The sequence below is a fragment of the Xenopus laevis genome, chromosome 5S (assembly GCF_017654675.1).
Source record: "Xenopus laevis strain J_2021 chromosome 5S, Xenopus_laevis_v10.1, whole genome shotgun sequence".
NCBI classification, from domain to species: domain Eukaryota; kingdom Metazoa; phylum Chordata; class Amphibia; order Anura; family Pipidae; genus Xenopus; species Xenopus laevis.
In genome coordinates this window covers 25,969,181-25,989,332 of record NC_054380.1, presented here as the reverse complement: position 1 = coordinate 25,989,332, position 20,152 = coordinate 25,969,181, and the positions used below count along the sequence as shown (strand labels likewise).

Sequence of the window (20,152 nt, the reverse complement as noted above, 5' to 3'; positions counted from 1 at the left end):
TTTTACAGACGTTCCCAGGGCATCTGCATGTACTGTGGTACTAAAGGCCATTTTGTCTATACCTGCCCAGTAAAATTAGGAAAACTCCTGAGCCTGTATGGTGTTGGGGAGATTCATTTGGGCTGTATTTCTGCTCCCTGTACCACTAATTCTAGCATTTGTGTTCCTGTTACTCTGTCCTGGAATAACACAACTGTTTCTGTTAAGGCTTTCATTGATTCAGGGGCTGCTGGGAATTTTGTTGACAAAACTTTTGCTGGTAAAATGTCTGTCCCTTCCATTCCTCTCCTGTCAAAAGATGTGTAGCGCTATAGTAAATTGACTGCACCTTACTCTATTATAAGCTCCACTCCCAGTACATATGCTCCGGATGAGACCTTAAAATCTTAGGGAGTGAGCCTTCGTAGCGATGTGGAAGCAGGGTGTAGTGCAACTGTATTCAGGGTGCAAATAATGGGGCGCCAATGGTTCTTAACCATAGAACAGATTTATTGAACAAACCTCAGTGGAGTGTACATAGAGAGAACATTGCAGGATCATACATTACAATGGATAGGCAATACTCACAGCACCTTTGGTCAATATAAGTTCCCTCAGGAACGAGAACATTAAATGCAGCCTTGAGGCGGTACAGCCAGCTTTCAGTCTTTTCCCTAAGTGGAACCTGAGGGGAATACTCTGTACCCTCTGTACATTTAGTCCCTACTTCTGGGCAATTAGTACCCGGGATCTTAATCCCACTCACAATCCTCGGAGGAGCCTCAAGCTGCTCAGCTAAAGAATCTGACTGTCTGTCCCTCCTAGAGTGACCTATAAAGGTGAGTAGCCTATCCTTACTAGACCTGACCTGTCTAGGTTCCACTCAAGCTCTACCTGCCTGCTCAGGCTAGAGCCAGCACAAGATGGACATTGAAAGCATGGCTTCAGAGTCTTTTATACTCTAGCACAGTGCCATCTACTGGTCACTGTGGGAAACAAAAAGGGGCATAGCTTAAAGCAGGAATAGAAAACAGTTACCCCTCCCAACTATATTTTAAGACCCAGTTAGGTGTCTATAACACTAGGGAAACTGCCTGCTAAATAATATTGGGGATGGCTATTCTACACATCCCCACAGATGCAAATCCCCTTGGCAATGGCATAGTTATATAAGTAACCCCTAAACTTATGGTGTGTGTGGGAGGCACATGTTCTGAATACATTGATTTCCAATCAAGCCTGCCTGCCCTGGTTAAGGCAACATAACCTATATATTGATTGGAGTACTAGGGAGATGGGGTCTTGCATCAGTCTGCATTAAATGCACATTACAGCTTGCTACCACAGTCCTTGAGAGTCTACTTGAATGTGTTGGGAATTTTCAGTGACACCATCATCCCAGGATAGGGAATTATCTATCCCCTCTTATAAAATTGAAATCCACTAATCCAATATATTAGGAGCCCACTGGGAGAGATTATTGAGTCCAATGGAAAGGACACAGAGGCGTTAATGTTAACTATTTTATTTATTCAGTTCTATAAAGGTCTTGCTCATATCCGAATCTGCGCAACTTGCAGTAAAGCGAAGGATAAACTTCCTGCAGTTGGTCTGTGTGATAAGAATTAAAGATGAACATTATACATTTTACCTTTGTTGTTACCCCAATTTCCCAGTGACTCAGTCAGACGTGCTCTCCAATGGTATGAGGACTTTACCTCTTGGTAGGATAGAGTTACAAGAAGGATGAGAACATTTGATAGAGGTGGGACATCACTGGAAAGGGAGATCTATGACAGAGCAGCATAGCTGCTACTGTGGGGCCTTCACTGGCAAACGCAAACTGGGAGAGAATCTTGATGCCAGTATTAAAGATGACAGAATGGGGCTCCCTCAGCAGCTGGTGCAACACCCAGGACAGGTAATTATCTTCTGTGTCAGCTTCAAATCCATAGAGGCTCATGGGAGGTTTCAATAGGGCTCACTCATTGAGACTTCTTATATTGGCCATTGAATTAATATTCCTTATCAAAGATTCATGAGCTGAACTCCCACATCTCCTTACTGAGGTCCCACTTATCCAAGCAGTGGATAAACGTAAAACGTGATTGGCTGTAAACTCACTTTATAATTTCTGGGACCAGAGGTGAGCAGAGCATTGATACACAGGGGGATTAAGGGAAATAATGGCAGAAATAAAGGAAATCACTATTTGAGTGTGACACTGGCTAGTGCCTGGGATAATAGCCTTGGTTTTGTGCATATTCTAATAGAAAATATCATTATGGGAGGAATGGGGAAACTGGCATTTGGCTAACTGACAGTTAAATAACAGATTTCTCACTTTCATTTCTGGGATCAGAAGTGATTGGATGCACAACACACACTGGGGGGAGAATTTATGGAAAATAATTATATAAATGAAGAAAATCACTACTAAATTGAGTCACTAGGTAGCGCCTGAGATATTAGCATTGGTGTTGTTATTTTAATAGAACCTGTCAGGCTAAATACAGAAAGTAGAAAATAACATTTAGGATTCCAATTGCTTTATATTTAAAATAAGTGCAGGTTAAGAAATAATAAAAAGTCTGAAATCAACGATGTTAACATATAACAGGGGTCACTATAGCAACAACTGGAGTGACGAGAGTTTCTCGTCCAATGCTATTAATATCCATATTCTCTTTGCATCCTACTTTGTATATAAAACTGACTTCTTAAAAAGCTTTAAAGGAAAATGTTTTGGAGCTGAAACTTCCCAGTCACATTTACTCATGTCCTGAATGTCCCGGCATCCCTTGTCAGACCTGCAGCCTGTAGTGTTCTAACTGTTACTGACCTACAAATCCCAGCATCCCTTGTCAGACCTGCAACCTGTGGTCTTTAAGCTGTTACTGTAGTACAGATCCCAGCATCCCTTGTCAGACCTGCAGCCTTTAGTCTTCTAACTGTTACTGATCTATAAATCCCAGCATCCCTTGTCAGACCTGTAACCTATAGTACAAATCCCAGCATCCCTTGTCAGACCTGCAGTCTGTGGTCTTCTAACTGTTACTGACCTACAAATCCCAGCATCCATTGTCAGACCTGCAGCCTGTAGTCTTCTAGCTGTTACTGACCTACAAATCCCAGCATCCCTTGTCAGACCTGCAGCCTGTAGTCTTCTAGCTGTTACATACCTACAAATCCCAGCATCCCTTGTCAGACCTGCAGCCTGTAGTACAATTCATGGCATCCCTTGTCAGACCTGTAGCCTATAGTACAAATCCCAGCATCCCTTGTCAGACCAGCAGCTTGTGGTCTTCTAACTGTTACTGACCTACAAATCCCAACATCCCTTGTCAGACAGCAGCTTGTGGTCTTCTAACTGTTACTCAACTACAAATCCCAGCATCCCTTGTCAGACCTGCAGCCTGTGGTCTTTTAGTTGTTACTGACCTACAAATCCCAGCATCCCTTGTCAGACCTGCAGCCTATAGTCTTCTAACTGTTACTGACCTATAAATCCCAGCATCTATTGTCAGACCTGCAGCCTGTAGTCTTCTAGCTGTTACTTGCCTACAAATCCCAGCATCCCTTGTCAGACCTGCAGCTTGTGGTCTTCTAACTGTTACTCAACTACAAATCCCAGCATTCCTTGTCAGACCTGCAGCCTGTAATGTTCTAACTATTACTGACCTACAAATCCCAGCATCCCTTGTCAGACCTGCAGCCTGTGGTCTTTTAGCTGGTACTGACCTACAAATCCCTTGTCAGACCTGCAGCCTGTACTAGTCCTTTTACTGTGATATCATGATGTTGAGAGGCTGCATTTCAGCAGGGACTGGGAGGGGAGGGGTTTTGCGCCGAGGGGGTTTCCTTCTCCTTTAAAGGGGAACTTTGCTTTAATGCTGTTGATGCAAAAGGAAAAACTGATGCTAAATTTAGTTTTTTGCCAATGGATATCAGATTTCAGAATTTATGGTCAGAATAAAAATAACAGATAAAACAGATAAACAATATATATAAGTTTAGGGTTTGTTTTTGGTACAATGGGCGAATATGAATACTTATATAAGGCAGTGAATCCTGATATGTATAGCAGAGAGGGTTGGTGCATGTGAGCTCACAATCGCTTCTTTCTTTGTGTCCCCACACAGTGAAATTCCCGAGAGATGAAGCGTTTTCATAGCGCTTTCAAAGCGATTTTCAGATTGATTTTCCGAGTGATTTCACAGCGATTATTTTATAGAGATATTCAGCGATATTCCATCTGATTTTTGGCATTTGGAAAAAACATCTTCCTTTGACGTCGTCAGCTGATATCTTCTTTTTAACCCAACAGCTCTTTTAAGAGCTAAAAAACGTGGGCACAATGCCATTCTGCGCCCCCTGGAGGAAGGTAAGTCAACTGCTGCTGTTTTATCTGAATTTAGGGTTTTGCTGTATAGAGAACAGATACAGATAAAGTATAGAATGTAATAGAATCTTTCTCTTCTCCTTCAGCCACAGGCGGAATCCAGACCCCTCTCCGAGATTTATAAGGTAAGTACAAAGGAGGGTAAAACACTCGCCGCTACTGCCAGAAGTGAGACATGTTTTGTACCCTGGGGAATATTATGTTATCAATAAAATCCTTCTTTTTTTCTATTTTATTTTCCAGCCTCCTGTTGGTCGGCTGACCAAGGATGTACTTGTTGGAGAGGGCGGCACCAGAGACGTCTAGAAGGTAAGGGACCAACCAATTCCTAGAGAGTAGGGGAACTGAACAAGATTGTGATCACTACACATAGATAGATAGATAAATAGATCATGGGATAGATATATTGTAGATAGATAGATGATAGATAGATAGATAGATAGATAGTAGGGATGCACCGAATCCACTATTTTGGATTTGGCCGAACCCCCGAATCCTTCGTGAAAGATTCAGCCGAATACCGAACCGAATCCGAACAAATTAGGGGTAGGAAGGGGAAAAATGTTTTACTTCCTTGTTTTGTGACAAAAAGTCACGTGATTTCCTTAGGGTTCGGATTCGGTTCTGCCGAATCCGAATCCTACTGAAAAAAGCAGAATTCTGGCCGAATCCCGAACCGAATCCCGAACCAAATCCTGGATCTGGTGCATCCCTAATAGATAGATAGATAGATAGATAGATAGATAGACAGATAGATAGATAGATAGATGATATATGATAGATAGACAGATAGATATACTGCAAAATATATGTATATTCTTGGGTATAGCAAATGGTTACTGGATAAAAGCTTCTGTAATCTGGAAATAATGATCTGGGGATTTTTGTTTGCTAGAAAAAGCTTAAATCTCTTATTTTCCAGGTCACAACATTTTGTGTCCTTCTTGGAGTCCTGTCTGAAGAAGGATCCTTTGGAGAAAGGGAGTGCTGAAGAACTCCTGCAGCACCCATTCGTCACCCAACTGCCCACTCAAGGCTGAGATTGGAGAACATCTCAGGACTCTGCCGAACCGGCCGGCCAAGGAGGGTGAGGGAATCCATTATATTTGATACGACTGCACCATCACACAGTGTAACTCAACAGCTGCAATAGTTGGTTTTATTACAATGGCACTGGGAATAATAAACATGTTTTAAGGGGTACTTTAGTTTAATATTATATTTTAGTATAATGGTGACAATGGCGTTCTAATTTGTATTTGGTCTTCATGAATCACAAATATGATTTTTCCCCATACAGGACTGAAGGGAGTAGCTCTCCGGACCCTGGAACAGCTGCGGCGTGCTTGTGACTTCTGCACACAGACATCGGCAGAACAAGAAGCAGCTCTGCAAATGGCCCTGGGGGGCTTCTCCTGTTATTGATCTTGTGGGCAATAACATCAACAGCCCAGAATGAGTTTCCTGAATCACAGCCGAGGAAAAAGAAACATCCACAGGTTAAGGTCCCATCTCCATTCAGTATCCCTGTACAATGGTTCTCAGCTGGTAGACAAATAGCAATTTGAACCCCTGCTGCCTGGTGGGTGTCTACATTGGTAGGACCCAAATCCTCACTGTGCACAAGAGGTGGGTTTCGGCTAGAAGATGCTCACGTTTACATTTTCTCAAGATTTTCTCCTCTTTAAAATATATTTTAATCCTTGCCCTTCTTCCTGCACCTCCATTGGTTCTTCCATTCCACCAGTACCAAGACATTTAGTCACCACCACACAGCACACAAAAAATCATGCCCCCTACACAGAGGCTTCTCTTCTCCACTTTTTTCTTTTGCCTCCCCCCCTGCAATCTCCTAACACTAATTCCTCAGTGGTTTCTCCTGTTCAAATTCTTTCCTTTCTAAATTCTATCCTTTCAAGCCTTTCACTCAACAACCAGTCACATCTCCTACTCTACACCCTTACATAAACTCTTAGTACTGATACTGCATTAACTCATAGTACAAGTTGATCCAGGGACTTGTCCAATTGCCCTTTGGGAGTCAGGAAGGATTTTTTTTCCCCTCTGAGGCAAATTGGCTCTGGCTTAAGATGGGGTTTTTGCCTTCCTCTGGATCAACTACTAAATAGGAATATCCTTTTACACTAAAACTTGAAATACTAAACAAAAGAAAAATGTGTGGAGAGACAGAGATCTGACAATTGGTCCCCCCTACCTGCCACATTCTTGCCAACCGGTTCAGACACTAAAACTTGAACCTAATGGATGTCCTTCCCAACTTAAATTAATATGAATTAATCTAAAATGCATAAATATAACATCCAATTTATAAATAAATATGTTAATACACATTTCATTGGTGTTCTATAGTATTGCCAGGGAACATTACAGAGGAGGGAGACCTCTATTGCAAGGGAAAAGGGTCACTGAAAAGTGATTGTGGAATCAAGAGGCAAGGGTGGGAGAAATTGGGGAAAGGAGATGCTAAGGATGAAGAAATATAAGAAGGGGATAAGCCATGTCTGGACCCAGTCCTACTGATCTGCACTGATGTCAGAGGTTTGGTCAATCAATCACATACAAATGATATATAGTGTATATAAACATATCACTGCGATTAGTACATTATGAGACTGGGTTCAGAAGGTGCTGACTTATTAGTATGTTATTTTGGGCCTAGCAGGTACTTGGATATACATGTCACTGCCATTAGTATCCTTTGGGCCAAGGAGAAACTGACTCATTGGGTCTAGAAAGCGCTAAAAGCACTGTCATTAAAAGACGTTTGTCCCATGATAAAGTTGCCTTTGGTATTATTTGGGCATAGGATGGGCAAGTCTGTGTGATGTTTTATTGGGCATCAGTCCATCCCGTGATTGGTTTACTAATAACAGGTGGGATATTAATGGCCACTGGAAAGCTGTCTCCTTTCTCTCACCTTTCAAGTACATAGCTCTGGTGACATTACATATATTGACTTAGAACTACACACAAAGATTTCGAATCAACTCAGTTTTTAAGTACACCTTATTTTAACTGGGCGCTTCACCTTTACTTTACGTTAATGTAAGGGCTTAGTTTGAGAACCAATACACGGATGTAAAATTCTACTTTATACATGGAGTTATTGCTTTATGGCAGATGTGCTTTAATGTTGTTTAACTGTTCATCTCCTCTGTCTTGATGGTGTCCATTAAAGGGGAAGTTGATGTCTTGGTTCACATTTATGTCAGCATTATTTGTAACTTGAGTCATATAAATAAAATGTGAAATGTTTTTCTTGTTATGTGAAACTGCAATCAAAGCAAATAAAAGAAATAAAACCATTAAAAAGGGTTTGTTAACGGTGAAACAGACTTTGTATTCAAAGCTCTTATATGAACAAAATGTCAACTTTGTGAAAGAATCTTTAACGTTACAAAAAGAATACCTTTTCTGACACAAGAAATCCTGTTATATAAAAACATTCATGAAAAAAGTGTTTGTGGGGGGAGAGTTTGCAGCAGCTTGTTTATATAAACTATAGTAATACTTGTCTGTTATCTACTGTGTATCCTGTGCTTGAATGGCTGCCCCCATGGCTACACAGCAGCTTGTTTATATAAACTATAGTAGTACTTATCTGTTATCTACTGTGTATCCTGTGCTTGAATGGCTGCCCCCATGGCTACACAGCAGCTTGTTTATATAAACTATAGTAGTACTTATCTGTTATCTACTGTGTATCTTGTGCTTCAATGGCTGCCCCCATGGCTACACAGCAGCTTGTTTATATAAACTATAGTAGTACTTATCTGTTATCTACTGTGTATCCTGTGCTTGAATGGCTGCCCCCATGGCTACACAGCAGCTTGTTTATATAAACTATAGTAACGTTTCTGAAGCAAACACAGAAACTTTACCAGCACAGGGCAACACTACATTATATTTTTGTTACTTTAAGACACTATAATTTTTTGGTGTTACTGTTCCTTTAAGTACAATGCAACCAGCAGCCTTCCATTATTGAGTTACTGTTTGCGGCATACTCCATATTCATTTCAAAGTGGCTCATGCAGAACTGAAGGCAATTTCAAACATCAAGGGCCAGTTTCCGTCAGATAATAAGTCAATCAAACAAGCCTGTTTTGATTTTGTGTGATATGTAAATTGGGTGAAGCCGCAGCTGTCAGATGCAAATCTCAGTAAAAGGAGACAAAAGCAGTAGGTAATGTTATCAAAGAGAAAAGTTCTATTACTGGATTAAAAGGGCAGTATTACCAACTTTGTTTAGCACAACTTCAATGAATAGGGCTTGTTCTGAACACATTTTTTTTGCCATTTGTTTTAATTAATTGCAATTAATTAATTGGGTTAAAGACTGAAATTTTTGCCCAGGTGCAGGAACATGCGGCAGATTTTGGCATCAACTGCAAACCCTCGCATTTGAGCTCCGTAATCCACCCCTTGTGCCTGTACTCGGGTCAAGGCTATGGTCCTGGGGCAGGCAAACCAGGGGCTGATTCTTGGAGTTGGGGTGGAATTTATCCGCTAGTCAAAAAACACCACAGTAGGCATTAGCCTTAAAGGGATCCTGTCATGGGAAAACATGTTTTCTTCAAAACACATCAGTTAATAGTGCTGCTCCAGCAGACTTCTGCACTGAAATCCATTTTTCAAAAGAGCAAACAGATTTTGTTATATTTAATTTTGAAATCTGACACGGGGCTAGACATATTGTCAGTTTTCCAGCTGCCCCCAGTCATGTGACTTGTGCTCTGATAAACTTCAATCACTCTTTACTGCTATACTGCAAGTTGGAGTGATATCACCCCCTCCCCCCCCCCAGCAGCCAAACAACAGAACAATGGGAAGGTAACGAGATAGCAGCTCCTTAACACAAAATAACAGCTGCCTGGTAGATCTAAAAACAGCACTAAATAGTAAAAGCCAAGTCCCATTGAGACTGATTCAGATACATTAAGTATGAGAAATAACAGCCTGCCAGAAAGTAATTCGATCCTAAAGTGCAGGCACAGGTTACATTACTGGGGCCGCTGGGAAACTAACAATATGTCTAGCCCCATGTCAGATTTCAAAATTGAATATAAAAAGATCTGAGAAATGGATTTTAGTGCAGAATTCTGCTGGAGCAGCACTATTAACTGATGTGTTTTGGAAAAACATGTTTTTCCATGACAGTATTCCTTTAAGGTGGCCATACACAGGGAGATCCACTCATTTGTCGATCTCTTCCCGATATGCACACATTGAAGTGGGCAATATCAGGCTGATCTGATCGTGGGCCCTAGGGCCCAATGATCGGATCAGAATGGAGGCAAAATGGGCGGTGGGACCCTGCTACCTCATCAACAAAAAGATGCTTCCGCGATCCGACAGGATTTTTTAACCTGCCCAATCGCCATCTGGCCGACTTTCAGCCAGGCACTGATCGGGGACCCTCGTCAGATGGCCCCACACACAGCCCATGTATGGTGGCCTTTAGACTTTCCTGTATTTCTACTGAACATGTGTGGGTAGGATTGCCACCTTTTAATAAAAGTTCCACCGGCCGGTGGAGGGGGCGGGAACAAAAGGGCGGGCCAGGACGTCAAAAGAGTGGAGCCACGACACGTGATTGGCTGGGACGGATCGTGACATCAAAGGGGGCAGGGCCTCGGTGCGGCGATTGGCAAGAAGCCGGCAAAAAAGGTGAGTTTGGGGGTAGGCAACAGGCTTTTGTTCGGTGTATTACAAATTTACCGGCAGATACATTGCCGGTAAATTTGTAATACCGGCCTGGCCTTGTTAGGTGTTTTACCGGCTGGGTGGCAACCCTAAGTGTGGGAGGCAGATAAGTCAATTGTATAATAAACTTCTCCTTATCTGAAGCCCTGACACTGACTACGGCTTAGAGACATTAGGGCCTGATTCATACAGAGCTTGTTATTTGTATTTAAAGGGGTGTTAAGTTAACTTTTAGTATGATATAGAATGGTTAATTCTATGTAATTTTTCAATTGGCCTTCATTTTTTTTTATAGTTTTTGAATTATTTGCCTTTTTTTCTGACTCGTTCCAGCTTTCAAATGGGGGTCAGTGACCCCATCTAAAAACAAATGCTCCGAATCCACTATTTTGGATTGGGCCGAAGCCCTGAATCCTTTGCGAAAATCTGAATTAGCATATGCAAATTAGGGGTGGGAAGGGGAAAGGATTTTTTACTTCCTTGTTTTGTGACAAAAAGTCACACGAGTTCATTCCCGACCCTAATTTGCATATGAAAATTATAATTTGGTTTGGCCTGGCAGAAGGATTTGGCCAAATCCTGACCCGAATCCTGGATTCATTGCATCCCTAGGAAGGTTACAAATGTATTGTTATTGCTACTTTTTATTACTCATCTCTCTATTCAGGCCTCTCCTATTCATATTCCAGTCTCTTATACAAATCTGTGCATGGTACTAGGCATATATACTAGGCATATTCATGTATTTGTGTATCTAAAATTTCATCTCCTGTTTTTTTTTTGTTTCTGTAACAATTAAGCTATAAATTAAACAAGGAATACATTTGTGTGTAAGGGAAAAATGTGGAGGGTTGGGGTTTACACAGTCTTTTGTATATTTTTATTTATGGCATTTTTTTTTCATTTTGTAGGTTTTTCAGATGCTCCCCCTAAGCCTCAGCACCTAAGGTCTACACCTATGGGCATATTTATCAAGGGTCGAATTTTGAATTGAAAAAAATTTGAAATTCGAATTCAAAAAGACCAACCGAAATTAAGCCGAAGTTTTTCTTTGGTCGAATAGGTCCGTTTTCAATCGTATAGGTCCGTATTCGGCCAAATTAGAATCATACGAATCAACGGAATATCGAATTCGATCAAATCCGATTCTACGTTTTTCCCCCAAAAAAGTTGATTTTTCAAAGTCAACCAATTGACTCCAAATAGGTTCTAGGAGGTCCCCCATAGGCTAAAACAGCAATTCAGCAGGTTTTAGATGTCGAATGGTCGAAGTTTAATTTTTAAAGAGACAGTACATGATAAATTTCAATTTTAAAGTACACAAAAAATAGCTCGAAAATTCAAATTTTTTTTCATTCGAAAATTCACCTCAACCTTTGATAAATCTGCCCCTTAATAAATACATTCCCTACAAAGGCTGGAAGCTTTATTTTTCTGAAGGTACCAAAGGAAATGGGAAACTTTATTCATGTGCGAGATGTATCAGAAGACTGACAGAGTAATGATAGCTCTGATAAAGCAGCTATAGAAGACATCAATTGATTATTTCCATCTTTCCATCATTCTTTTATTTGCCGTTTCATATCAATCATTCTCTCTGCTTTATGGTATTTGATTGCCTCCCCCATCTAGAGCAGGGAAGTATTTTTCAATTTTGTGTCTGATGTTACATAGTAGACCATTTCCCTAATATTTGCAGAAAACCCTTTCATTCCATTTCTCTGTGAGTGTGAGAAACTTCGGGCGACTTTGGAAAACTAAGCGTTCTGAGTGCCATCCTGCCGGTGATTTAGATTCTAGCCGACAGTTTGAGGAGATTAGCTGCAGAAGAGGCAATTTGTTGCCGGGCGACTAAATCTCCCCGAATCTTCGCGTTTGTCTCTGCCCTAAGTCTGCTAAATCATTTACATATTAAGCAAACCGCATAGGCTGGTTTTGCTTCCAATAATGATTAATTATATCTTAGCTGGGATTAAGTACAAGCTACTGTTTTATTATTATACAGAAAAAAGGAAAATCATTTTAAGACATTTGAATTATTTGATTAAAATGGAGTCTATGGGAGATGGCCTTCCCATAATTCAGAGCTTTCTGGATAACAGGTTTTCAGAATGGATCCTATACCTGTAATCCTAAATATCTTTATATAAATGGCAGCAATGTAAGCAGTAAGCAAATAATTTCTATAGCTCACATGTACTCTGCTGGGAAAGAGCTTCAGCTATCCTAGAGATCATTTGTATTACAGTATATGATCTGCAACCTATTTGGGAAAAGTTGTTATGTGCCGTTGTGGGACACCTCTCTCAAAGTAGTTCCATACTGAAGTGCTAGCTCCTTCTCAAAGCTCAGAATTCACAACAATATTACATCTTAAAAAATACATTTGTTGGTTCATGAATTATATTTAAATGGTAGGGTGAATTATTTGCAATGTAGACAGTGTAAATTAGAAATAAAAAGGAAACCATAAAATGTTTTTAAAGAAGAAGGAAAGGCTTAAATTAAGTTAGCTTTATCAGAAAGGTCTATATAAATACACCTGTAAACCCTCAAAGTAATGCTGTTCTGAGTCCTCTGTCAAAAGAAACACACCATTTCTTTCCCTTTATTGTGTACACATGGGCTTCTGTATCAGACTTCCTGTTTTCAGCATAAACCTCCAGGGCAGGGCTTGATCATGCTCAGTTTGCTCCTCTCCCCCTCCCTCCTCCCCTCCCTGCTGTAATCTAAGCTCAGAGCTGTAAGTGAGCAGGGACAGACTCAGGCAGGAAGTGATGTCACACCAAGCTTATATGGCAGCTTCTATACTAAACAAACAGAGACAGTCTCTAGAGATTTATTCTGCAGAATAAATATAGCGTTCTAGCTTGCACTATTGTGGCTAGTCTGTTGACAGTAAACTGTCTTGGAGCTTTCCTTCTCCTTTAAATCATTCATTTTTCGAGATTCATGGAAACAAAAAACCTTAATGTTAATCTAGCATTGTCTGTTTTATTGACATTTTGTAGGGTTTGGGCATGTCACACATTTTTGGGAGAATTTTCAACAGTCTGACAACGTATTGGAGATGCTGTGTGTAGTGACTGAATAGAGTAATAGTGACAAAACGAATATACGTTTGTTTTTTTCCCTCCATTTCCAGATACTTACAATGAAAAATAGAGGAGGTAAAATAGAGTGCTTGGGAATCTGTAAAACATTTTTAAAACACCACAAATACTGTATATATCCTGTTACAGTAGATTCTAATGCAGTACATAATAACAATCAAATGACAATATGGTTTAAATCCCGGTATTGCTTTCATTATTTTATCATGGTAATGTTCTATTGACTTCTCTATATATAATACCAAAAGTCCATAGTACCATGATACTGTTGTACAGGGATACCCAACCTTTTTACCCACGAGCCACATTCAAATGTAGAAAAAAGTTGGAGTGCAACACAAGTATGCAGAATGTTCCTGGGGATGCCAGTTATGGGCTTTGATTGACTATTGGTAGCCCCTATTTGGACTGACAGCCTACAGGGGGCTCTGTTTTGCATCACACCTTCAATCAAAATTTGCCCCCAAACCAGGAATTAAATAATATGCGCCTGCTTTGAGACCACTGGGAGCAACATCCAAGTCCTCAATATGTTGCTCACGAGCCACTGGATGGGGACCACTGCTATAGTATGTAATCCAATGCTACGGGTCTACAAATTAGGAAACTTTGGAACCTATCAGAATCTGTATTTCACAGGATGAAATTGAAAGAAACGGAAGTATCCTTGTCGATTACAAAGATCTCAAAGACCTTTTGGCAACCATCTCATTGTCCTCAGAGCTTAAAGACATGCCTGAAAAAATACTGGAATGTATGGGTCTAGCTATACACCAGGTATTTGCAAACTGAAATGTCTTTTGTTTGAATCTCCGTTCTCTGTTAAGCGCTGTGGGAGACGATAGCCCTATGTAAATAATAATTACAAGTAAATAAATTACGAGTTTTATTAAAGCCAAACTTGTCAAATTCCACTGAGTAATTTTTCAAATTCGATGATAGTTTTTTTAAAAAAAAAATTGGAATTTGATTTTTGAGATTTATCATACACTGACTCTTTCAAGGAGACATATAGGATACATGAAAAAACCCTTAATTTTGTAGGCAATTATAAGTAATATATGGTGTTGCTTTGACATGGTGCTAAAAATTAATATCTTTAAAAATAGCCCCTTTATTAGAGCTCTCGAATTCGACTATTCGCCACCTAAAACCAGCCGAATTGCTGTTTAAGTCAATGGGAGACGTCCTGGGATCAATTTTGAGTTGTTTGCAGCCTTTGATTTGAATTTGACTCGAGTTTTTGGGTCGATCCTATTCACCTGAGTTTAGGAAGTTGTGTTTTTTTTTAATTGGGCATCAACACTTTAACACATTGTGAAAACTGGATAGAAATAAAACCAGTTGCATTTAAGTGATGCAATAGCCTCGCCCAGGTGTCATAACTCCACCATCATTGTGCCCACCTCTGACGTCATCATGTCTTTTATTACATCACTGCCCCATCCTCAATGCTATCTGCCCCGCCCCCCGTGTTCGAGTTTAGCCGTCAGCAAAGGTTGCAACTCTACATTAGTTACGGTAGCGACTAGTTCCTATCCCTGGAAAGGACCGCCCCTAGTGGATCGGAAATAGATGATTCACATGGCAGTGAGCTTGTTTCTATCCTCAGAAAGGACCTAATGCCTCTAGTGGTGAGGTACCAGGAAATATAGGAATTAGTCCAGTCTATAATGACAAAGCTAAATGCCATCCAGTACAAGGACCTTCAAAGTAAGGTCCCAAATAAGGATAGACTCTAGTCTGTTCTAATAGAGCTGGCTATTTCTCATCCTTATAAAGGCTCTCACAATATATTAACCTTATGGTGTGTTAAATAGATAGAAAACTATTTGCAGCTCATCAAAGGACATATATCTGCCATTTTTAGAGATAGTACTTAGTTATTCATATATAAGATGTGTGAAATCCATCATCTGTGTTAGACTGTTTTCATATGAGGTCCAGTAAAGGGATAGAAACTAGACAGTTCATATAAGAACAAGCTAATTCCTATCCTGTCTAAGGACCTTCTCTAACATTACAAGGACCATCTATATTAGGCAATTACCTGACAGGTCCAGTAAAGGGATAAAAACTAGTCAGTTCATATAAGAACAAGCTAATTCCTATCCTGTCTAAGGACCTTCTCTAACAGTACAGGAACCATTTGTATTAGGCAAATACCTGACAGGTCCAGTAAAGGTATGGAAACTAGGGTAATTCTAGGTAATTCCTATCATGTCTAAGGACCTTCTCTAACAGAGCCATTGACATACATCATAGGACTGCTCCTAGGTACCAGGGTTTAGCAGTCTACTAAAAATATCCAATTCCAGGTTCCCTCTGCCCAGTTATGACTAGGGATGCATCGAATCCAGGATTTGGTTCGGGATTCGGCCAGGATTCAGCCGTTTTCAGCAGGATTCGGATTCAGCCAAATCCTTCTGCCAGGCCAAACCGAATCCGAACCCCAATTTGCATATGCAAATTAGGGGTGTGGGAGGGAAATCACGTGACAAGGAAGTAAAACATTTTTCCCCTTCCCACCCCTAATTTGTATATGCATATGCAAATTAGGGTTCAGATTCGGTTCGGTATTCTGTCGAATCTTTCACGAAGGATTCGGGGGTTCGGCCGAATCCAAAATAGTGGATTCAGTGCATCCCTAGTTTATTTGTCCATACAAAATCCTTGAAATTCTAAGTCTGTCAAAGTTTGTTTAGAGCTGCCAATGGATGACTACTGTGATTCACATTTCTTTAAGTTGTTCCAAGACACCAACTATAGGGTCCAGAGGCAGCCCTTTGGGGGTAACATAACATCCTGCCTATGATCTGGTGTTTTTATGTTGTTTCCATAAACGCTACTCTAAATGAGCAGACAGCTATGGTACTGGTTCACTTATATTGCTATCCCTGAATTTTCAAGTAGGTATGGCCTGTTTCCCCTGTACCTTACCTGGCCAAAGGTGATCAGTGGAAGCCATTAGTCTGGCTATTTAAATTTTACATGATTTTCTAGTAGACTTAAGGTATGAAGATCCAAATTACAGAAAGATCCATTATCCAGAAAATCCCAGGTCCCAAGCATTCTGGATATCAGGTCCCTTACCTGTACTATCAACTAAGGCTGACTTTGACAAGTGTAACATTGTGCAGGGTCTATTTCAAGCCAAGTAGGTAAAGTTACCTTTAAACTTCTAAGAATTAACTGAAAAAGGTCATTTTATTTATAATTTTATTGGAAAATAAACATGTAGCAGGATCAGACAACAAATCTTTGCCACAGTAGCATGGTATAAAATAGTAATATAGTAAGTTAGGCTGAAAAAAGACACACGTCCATCAAGTTCAACCTTTTAAGTCTGTATATAACCTGGCTAACTGCCAGTTGATCCAGAGGAAGGTGAAAAACCCTTTTGATCGAAGCCTTTCAATTTGCCTCAGAGGGGAAAAAAATTCCTTCCTGACTCCAAAATGGCATTCGGACTAATCCCTGGATCAACTTGTACTATGAGCTATCTCCCATAACCCTGTATTCCCTCACTTGCTAAACACCATTCAACCCCTTCTTAAAGCTATCTAATGTATCAGCCTGTACCACTGATTCAGGGAGAGAATTTCACATCTTCACAGCTCTCACTGTAACAAAGCTCTTGCGAATATTTAGCCGGAACCTCTTTCTTCTGTCAGCTGGAAAGACCTACTTGTAAATAAAGCATTACAGAGACTATTATATGACACTGTTATATATTTATAAAGTACATAGTATCATATCACCCCTTAAAGCGATACTGACAAGTTCCTATAAAAATCATAGGAATGTGTCAGTATCAAGTAGTTGCTGCACCCGGAATAGTTCCCCTCAAAGCAGACGACCCTCTGACACTACTAATGGATCGTCTGCCTTGCTGCCGTGATGCTGTGCTGGGGGCGGAGTGATCCTTCCATAGGCTGAAGTTCTGTTTTCATTTGTTATTAGTCTATAGACGGATTGTGCCGCCCCCAGACCAGTGTCACTGAAACATCACAGAAGATCTTTTAGCAGTGTCAGAGGGTCGGGTCAACACAGGTTGCTTGCTACAGCCAAGTTTATTAAATAAAACGCCAAGCTCCATCTCCATTATGGATTTTCCTAGTGCAGCCCCATTAAGGGTAAAAGTGGATATTTTTTTTTTATTAACATATGCTTTTATTTATTTTCCAAATCAAATAAATAACAAAGTAACACAATGGAAATTTGGAGGTACATAAATTATACAAAGAGAATAGATTCCATTGTAAATACAAGCTTAGCGTTTTATCTGAAAACCTGTCAAATTGTGAGTTAATGTAGATAGCTTGAATATGGGATTGATTAAAACAACAATATTTCATTACATCATAGTTTGAAAATATTTAACAATTTGAATGTAACATCCGGTTTATCTAGCAACTCCTGGGGGTTGATTGATGGCTTTGTTCCCGTGAATGAGAAAGGTTCTGGATGTATAGAGCTGTTTCCTGTATGGTTGGATTGTTAGATAGTAATTCTATGTCAAACCAGGTAGTGTGTCTAAATGAGTAAATAGGTGTTTAATGTGTGTGGGAAGGAAGGCTATGTAACTCATCCAAGTTAAGAAAAATGTTTCTGTATGCTGTTCTTTATTTGTCATAGATTCCAGCCAATCCATATGAAAAATGTGATGGAGTTTTTGTTTGACTAATGAGAGTGGGGGGGCAGATGAAGAAAGCCAGTGATGTAAAATATTATAATTCTTCTGCTAAGAGTCTCTCTGAAGTTTTAATTGTGGGGGGGTATTCCAAAAATTGCCCATGTTAATGTAAAGCAGGGATCCCCAACCTTTTGAACCCATGAGCAACATTCAGAAGTAAAAGGAGTTGGGGAGCAACACAAGCATGAAAAATGTTCTTGGGGTGCCAAATAAGTGCTGTGATTGGCCATTTAGTAGCCCCTATGTGGATTGTGAACCTAGATTGAGGCTCTGTTTGGCAGTGCACGTGGTTTTTATGCAACCAAAACTTGGCTCCAAGCCTGGAATTCAAAAATAAGCTCCTGCTTTAAGGCCACTGGGAGCAACATCCAAGGGATTGGAGAGCAACATGTTGCTCACGAGCTACTGGTTGGGGATCACTGATGTAAAGGGTGCAGTTTGTTGTGTTAGAGATTTCTAATATCCCTGAACTTCTCCCCATAATTTTTGGATACTAGGGCAAAGCCATAGACAGTGTACGAGCTCTAGGTTGTTGGCATTTCAGGCATTTGTTTGTATTTGTAGTATGATGTCTCCGAAGTGGTGTCAGATACGATTGATGTAGTATCTGTAGAGACATTTCCTGATATTTACTAGTAGAAAGCGTTTGTGTGAAATTGGAGTATCTTAGCAGCTTCTGTATGCGGAATTACTGAGGTCTATTTGCTTATAAAATTATTTGGAGTTTCAATTAATAATGTGGTCCTAATTGTACGATAGATTTGAGATGTAGTCTTAACTGTAATGCCTCTGGGCCATAATGTATTTATTGGGTTATTCTTATTAAGATCCAAATGATGTACAGGCATGGGACCTGTTATCCACCTGTGATCCAGTATGAGTATGGGACCTGTTATCCAGAATGCTTGGGACCTATTAACCAGAACAGGTATGGGAACTGTTATGGGGTTTTCTGGATAATACATCTTTCCGTAATTTGGATCTGCATATCTTAAATCTACTAGAAAATCATGTAAATATTAAATAAAGCCAATAGGCTGGTTTTGCTTCCAATAAGGTTTAATTATATCTTAGTTTGGATCAAGTACAAGGTACTGTTTTATTACTACAGAGGAAAAGCAAATTACTTTTTAAAAGGCACAGGGGCACCTGCATTATAAATCCAGCCCTGGCAGTTCATACCGTGCTACATACAGTGACACAATGCTGGTGCCCCTGAAGCAGTTTGCATTAGGTGTGAACAGTGTGGGCACTTTCAGTCTTTAGAGATGTGAACAATAGAGGGGTTACAGGTGTGAACAGTGCAGGGGGGATTAGAGGTGTGAACTATGCAGGATTTTACTATATGAATTTGAAGTGTAATCTGTGCAGTGGCCAGTTAATATCAGTACTGATACATTTTAAATATTGCACCTGGTAAGCAGGTTTTAAATGATGTATTATGTATAAAAAAGTGTTGGAATAGAAATAATGTTTCTCGAGCTAGGGGTGATGTTACCAGTTCAGATACACAGCAACCCTAATGCAGTAAAGGCCAATGTTTCCTTGTGAAGCTCCATATGTCTTATCTTAACCAGCCTTTTCCTTGGTGCCACCCAAGCTCCACATTCTCCACTTGAGTGGGGAGAGGGTCAAAGACTACTTTCTAGTCTTAAAATATAATAACATGTATTGAATATGTTTACTGAAACTCAGTTTCTGCATTCCAGGTATTTCAGAGCTTGGAGGACCATCACCTGGAGGTAGTATCCTTCTTTCGTGAGAATAGTTTTCATGGACTAATTGCTCATGACTCTAAGTAAACCCTCTGTAACATCCCTTCATATTACAGCTCCCATGCCCTCAAACTCAGTTGGAATGGGAAGAATTTGACCATCAATCAGTTTCTAATGCAGGAAGTTGCCAAGCAGTTTGGCCTAAATGATGAGCCACTTTCCAATTTTTGCAGCTCTCTTAGGTAAGTAGATGAAGTAGCACCAGTGTGATGAACACATCTGGTAGTGCCCTAGACCACAAGCTTCCAATTTAAGTCAATGGGAAATTGCAACAAAGTCTTCAGCCTTTTGATTAGCCTAAAGAATCAAATATATCCTATACACATACTAGCCTCTTTTAATGGAACAGTCATTGATGTGTACCCTCTTTATGGACCCAGCATTTTGCTGCTTTAGTGTTTTCAGTGCTGTCAACATACACCAAACCACTCTTAATTGCCACCCCCACCCAATTCATTTC

General features: G+C 40.1%; 1 long non-coding RNA gene across 2 annotated transcripts; it reads left to right on the top strand.

The window, feature by feature from the left end:
• Positions 1-1,001: 1,001 nt before the first annotated feature.
• Positions 1,002-7,835, top strand: LOC108717756. 2 transcript variants are annotated; one of them, XR_001935895.2, is made up of 6 exons: positions 1,002-1,900; positions 4,122-4,363; positions 4,468-4,506; positions 4,625-4,690; positions 5,304-5,468; positions 5,682-7,835. It is a non-coding gene; the product is annotated as an uncharacterized LOC108717756 (long non-coding RNA). The 2 variants fall into 2 exon arrangements; XR_005961527.1 differs by lacking the exon at positions 1,002-1,900 and having other exon boundaries at positions 3,650-4,363.
• The last annotated feature ends 12,317 nt before the right edge of the window (positions 7,836-20,152 follow it).